This window comes from Myotis lucifugus, unplaced genomic scaffold (assembly GCF_000147115.1).
Source record: "Myotis lucifugus unplaced genomic scaffold, Myoluc2.0 scaffold_5, whole genome shotgun sequence".
Lineage (NCBI taxonomy): Eukaryota > Metazoa > Chordata > Mammalia > Chiroptera > Vespertilionidae > Myotis > Myotis lucifugus.
Genome location: NW_005871053.1, coordinates 10,716,408 through 10,721,787, shown reverse-complemented (window position 1 = coordinate 10,721,787; position 5,380 = coordinate 10,716,408).

Genomic DNA, 5,380 nt, shown 5'->3' with positions numbered 1-5,380 from the left:
GCCCGCCCGCCCGGGAGAACCGCCGCCGCTCTCGCCGGGCTGTCGGTAGTCAGGAGGTCCATGTGATCATGGCTCAAAATGGAACTGAAAAGTTGAGAGTTGCTTCTTTCCTACCCATCTGTCCTGAGCAAAAAAAAAACAACACGAACAAAGTGTGCGTCTCCCCGTCTGCAGAATGGGAGTCCTTACCGGAAAATGCTGAGAAAATAAGTTGAGGGTGGAGTGTGGAAATAAAAATAAAACTTTGTTTTTTGAAATGGGATCTTTTCCGGTGTTGTGCACCGTATGTGTGGTCTAGCACTTCTTTATTTTAAAACAATAAGTGGAAAATCTAAATAGACAAATTTGATGACTGAATTCACATATTTAAGGAAAACTATCCAATGTTCATCTTGTAGAACAGGGCATGGTTTCTAGAAAGTTCCAGTTTGTTTCCAGTGCCGCTGCTGAGTCCCGACTACAAACCCCCAAGGCAAAATAACAGCATTTGCTTCAATTTATACAGTGTAGCTTTCTGCACACCCACGTACGTACAAGACACACCAGAGACTGGGCATCTTGTACATAAAAGAGCAGTCTAATCGTTCAGGAAAAATACAACAAGGTTATTGCTCTCTTCAAAAAACCAACTTGAATAGAACAAAAAGATTATGCTATAAAGCAACTGTACAGGCATGAGGAAATGGCAAGATTACTGGGGGCCGGAGGGGGGGGGGGCAAAAGTGTCATTTCTTTTTTATTTTTATGACTTTGCATTTCTCACAGTAATGTTCTGTTCAGATAAACTATCATACTAGAATAGAACCTTGGTTGTCAGTTATCTGCAGAAGTAATTTTAGTTTTCTTAGGCTTCAGATTCTTCAGCGAGTTTCTAGTCTTGTTCTGTTTTTCAAACTTAATAGGTAGATCTCACAAATTAAACTTTCGGGAGATTTAATTGACACACATAAACTGCACAAATTTAAAGTGTACAATTTGGTAAGTTTTGACGTGTACACACTCCTGAAACTATTTCTACAATCAAGATAATGAGTGTATCCATCAGCCTCCAAAGTTTCCTATACCATTTTTTAAAGATATATTTTTATTGATTTCTGAGAAAGAGGGGGAGAGAGGGAAACATAAATGAGAGAGAGAATCATTGATCGGCTGCCTCCTGCTCGCCTCCCACTGGGGATAGAGCCCACAACCCAGGAATGTGCCCTTGACCAGAATGGAACCTGGGACCCTTGAATCCCCAGGCGGATGCTGTATCCACTGAACCAAACCAGCTAGGGCCCTATACTCTTGAGGATCCCCTTCCACTCCACTCCCGTTCCCAAGTAACCACAGACCTGCTTCCTGTCACTTAGATTAGTTTGCATTTTCCAGAATTTTAGATAAGTGGACTCATACAGTTTATACGCTTTTGTGTGGCTTATTTTACTCAACATAGTTATGTTGAGATTCATCTACATTGCTGTATTTACCAATAATTCATTTCTTTTTATTGCTGAGTATCCCATCGTGTGAATATACCACACTTTACTTATCCATTCACCTGTTGATGGACATTTGTGTTGTTTCCACTTTTTTGACTATTACTTGCTTTCTCTTGAATACATCCCTAGAACCTTACCAAAAAAAAAATTTTTTTTTACCCAAGTACATGCACTAGAAGGGGAAACAGTTTCTATAACAACATGTAGGTAAATGTATGTAAATATACTCTCTGTATTTTAAGACTTAGCTTAGTCAGCTGATTGTGGTGAAAAGAGCACAGACAGGAAGGAAGTCAAGAGATCTGGGTATTAGTCCCAGCAGGTAACAATCCTTGGCTCAAAAAAGAAGTAAAGAAGTTTTAGGTGTTCCCTAAAACTCCTAACAATCCCAAGATCTAAAACAAAGCTCAGCTCCTCTCACTAAAGACAGATGGTAGGTGATCTTCCTCCCAACTCTCTCAGAGCTTCTGGTTGCCTTTATACAAATCTGGGTTACTTTGTATGCACTGACTCCTTTTATTTTAAATGGTAACTAGAGGATCACAGCATATACTTAATCCACTTACTTTAGCTATATTTTTGTTATGAATGCTGCTGAGGAAGGACAATTAAATGATCGATTCTGGCTTTCTTGTAGCTTAAGATAAAGATAGTCAACACTAACTTACTTATAAAAAGGCTATTGCCAGCAACAGGGAACTAATTAAATAAATCGTGCGTGGCTTAGCCTGAAAATGTAATGTCATGCCGTCATTTAAAATCCTGTCTTCAAAGAACACTGAAAAAGATAACATTTTCACATAATAGTAAATGAAAAAAAATGGGTATGATCCCAACTTGTAAGTATACATAACAAATGACTACATGAATGAACCCCAAAACTTAATGGCTATTTGTGAGTTGTCAGATCAACTCATTATTCTTTCCTCCTTTATGCTTTAAATATTTTTGTATAATGAATCTTGTATTTCTTTTCTTTTTAAGACTTTTTTATTTATTTATTTATTTATTTATTTATTTATTTATTTGTAGAGAGAGAGGAAGGGAGAGGGAGAAAAACATTGATAGGCTGCCTTCTGCATGTTCCCTATCGGGAATCCAGCCCAAAAACCCAGAATCAAACCTGCAACCTTTCAGTGCACAGGATGACACCCAACTGAGTCATGCCAGCCAGGGCAAGTCGTGTATTTCTTAAGTAATTTAAGTTTTAAAAGGGCCTGAACACAAATTGTGTGAATACATAATTTTATAAAATGATTCATGAAAACTGTGAAGTGGTAAGTAGAGGCTCCCCCACACCTTACACATTGATTAGTACATAGGCATTCAAAAAAGACTTGTTAAGAGGGAACGCTTGCACAATGGGAAAAGATAGAGAAAAGTCCGGAGAGTTCTGATTCAGGTAGAAAGGAACACTTGCCACTCTGTGATGCAGGAGAAACCTCAAGAGAAGACGATTGGAAAGGGGTTGTGGCAGGCTTTCTTGGGGGAAATATTCCCAGAAAGAAAGTCAGCATGGAAACACAGGAGTGAGCTGAGCAAGTGAAAGGAGAGAGAGTGCAGTAAACCTGCCTCGAAAGAACTGCGGAGAGGAAAGTGTTCTTTCTGTGAATCGAGTGCTCCGTGATGACAGGGACTCAAGCCCTAGTACAGTGTGTGGCAGAAACCAAGGGCTCTGTCAGCGTTTGTGGAATGAATGAATGATGACGGTTAATGAGCTGGGGTGCAGGTGAGGGAGCAATGCAGAAGAGGTCTTCAAGTGTCTCCATGTAGAAGGTCAGGTGCAAAAGGGGAGCTATGAGCCCTGATCTGTAGATAAATCATCATAATGTACAACTATGTTTATTAGGCTCTCCTCTATTTATATACCATAGTAAAAATATTTACGAAGCATCCAATATTATAAATCTAACAAATGTCTTTTATACCTCTTAGCATTTGATTCCTTCTCCATTTAAGGAAATAATGCCTAAGCCCCTTCCCCATAAGCCAACCAGAAATGAGCCCAGAGACTGGAGAAAGTGTCCTTTCTAAGTCCTCCCCCATGCAGTGGAATGCTGGAGCCAGTCCATACTGCCCAGAGAGCAGATTGTACACCTCTCCCAGCTCAGTTCAATGGTGTCACATTGGTAGTTTGAAATTGGCCATAGGAAGTGTATTTTTGACTCCAAAGTCAACAAACGCTACAAATCCAGGCTTCCTCACCAGCACACCACTGTTCCCATAGACAAAGATCATTACCTTATTAACCTCCATTTCTCCACCTTGGCTACACCTGAGGAGGGCAAGGACCTGTCTATTATGTCTTCAGCTGTATTCCCAACATCTAGCTCCTGCCTGGATACAGTCAGTGCCGAATACATGTTTGTTGAGCCAATCAATTAACCTTGTAGCTAGTTAGCAAGGACTTGAGCCCCCTGAGCTAACCTGCTGGAAAACAACTGGGTAGGCCACTCTAGCAGAGGAAGAAAGGACCAAACACTCTACCCCCCGCACTCTGACCCTTCATTGCCCAATATTCGTGACTTGGTAAAGTTTATTGACCTTGTTAGAGTTGCCAGATGAAATATAAATTTTTCATGGATCATACTTATACTAAAAAAAAATTACCGCATCTGTTGTTTATGTGAAATTCAAATTTAACTGAGTGTCCTATATTTTTATTTGCTAAATCTGGCAACCCCAGCCTTTCAAACTAAGCAAAAAAATAATTAATGAGGTACTACCTGGTAAAGTTGAAGATATTATGACCTGGCAATTCCATTCCAAATAATATATCCTGGAGGAATTCTCATTGTGTCAGGAGATAAGAACAAGTATATCGATAGCGCTACTGTTTGTAGCAGCTCGAAATGAAACCATCCAAAAGTCCATCCACAAGTAAATGAATAAATAGAATTATGTATATTTACATGATAGGATACCATGCAACAATTAAAATGCTCATAAGCATAATGTTAATTTAAAAGAAAAAATTAAAGAAGGGTGAAGTCAGTTTGGTTCCATTTATAACACATTTAAAAACATTCAAAACTAGCCCTAGCCGATTTGGCTCAGTGGATAGAGCTAGGCCCACAGACTGAAAAGTCTTGGGTTTGATTCTGTTCAAGGGTATATACCTCTGTTGCAGGCTCAGTCCACAGCTCTGGTCGGGGTGTGTGTGGGAGGCAACCAACTGATGTGTCTCTCTCACATCAATGTTTCTCTCTCTGTTTCTCCCCCTCCCTTCTACTTTCTCTAAAAATCAATGGGAAAATATCCTCGGGTGAGAATTAATCAATCAACCAATAAATAAAGTGCTAAGTGTAAAAAAAAAATCAATTGTGTTTTCTCATGCATGAAAGGAACAACCCAAAGAGGAAATTAACAAAAACAATTTTAAAAAATCATTCAAAACTAAATAATAAATTGTTTAGGAATATAAACATGGCAAAACTAGAAAAATAAGGGAATGACAAGCCAAAGTCAGAGTGGGTACTTCCATCAGGGAAAAGAGGGGATGTGATCATGGAGGACACAGGGGCTTCAAGAGCATCAACAAACGCACTACTTGTTAAGTGGGATGGGAGTATGTTTGTCTTATTCTTTAAACTATATGAATATATTAGATCTACTCTTTTTTATTTTTTTTATTTTTTACAGAGAAGAAAGGAGAGGGATAGAGAGTTAGAAACATCGATGAGAAAGGAACATCGATCAGCTGCCTCCTGCACACCCCCACTGGGGATGTGCCCGCAACCAAGGTACATGCTCTGGACCGGAATTGAACCTGGGACCCTTCAGTCTGCAGCCGACGCTCTATCCACTGAGCCAAATCAGTTAGGGCTAGATCTACTCTTATATGTGTGTGTGATATTACCTTACAAATGTTTAGGAAATGAGGAGTTCTGGGCCTTTTT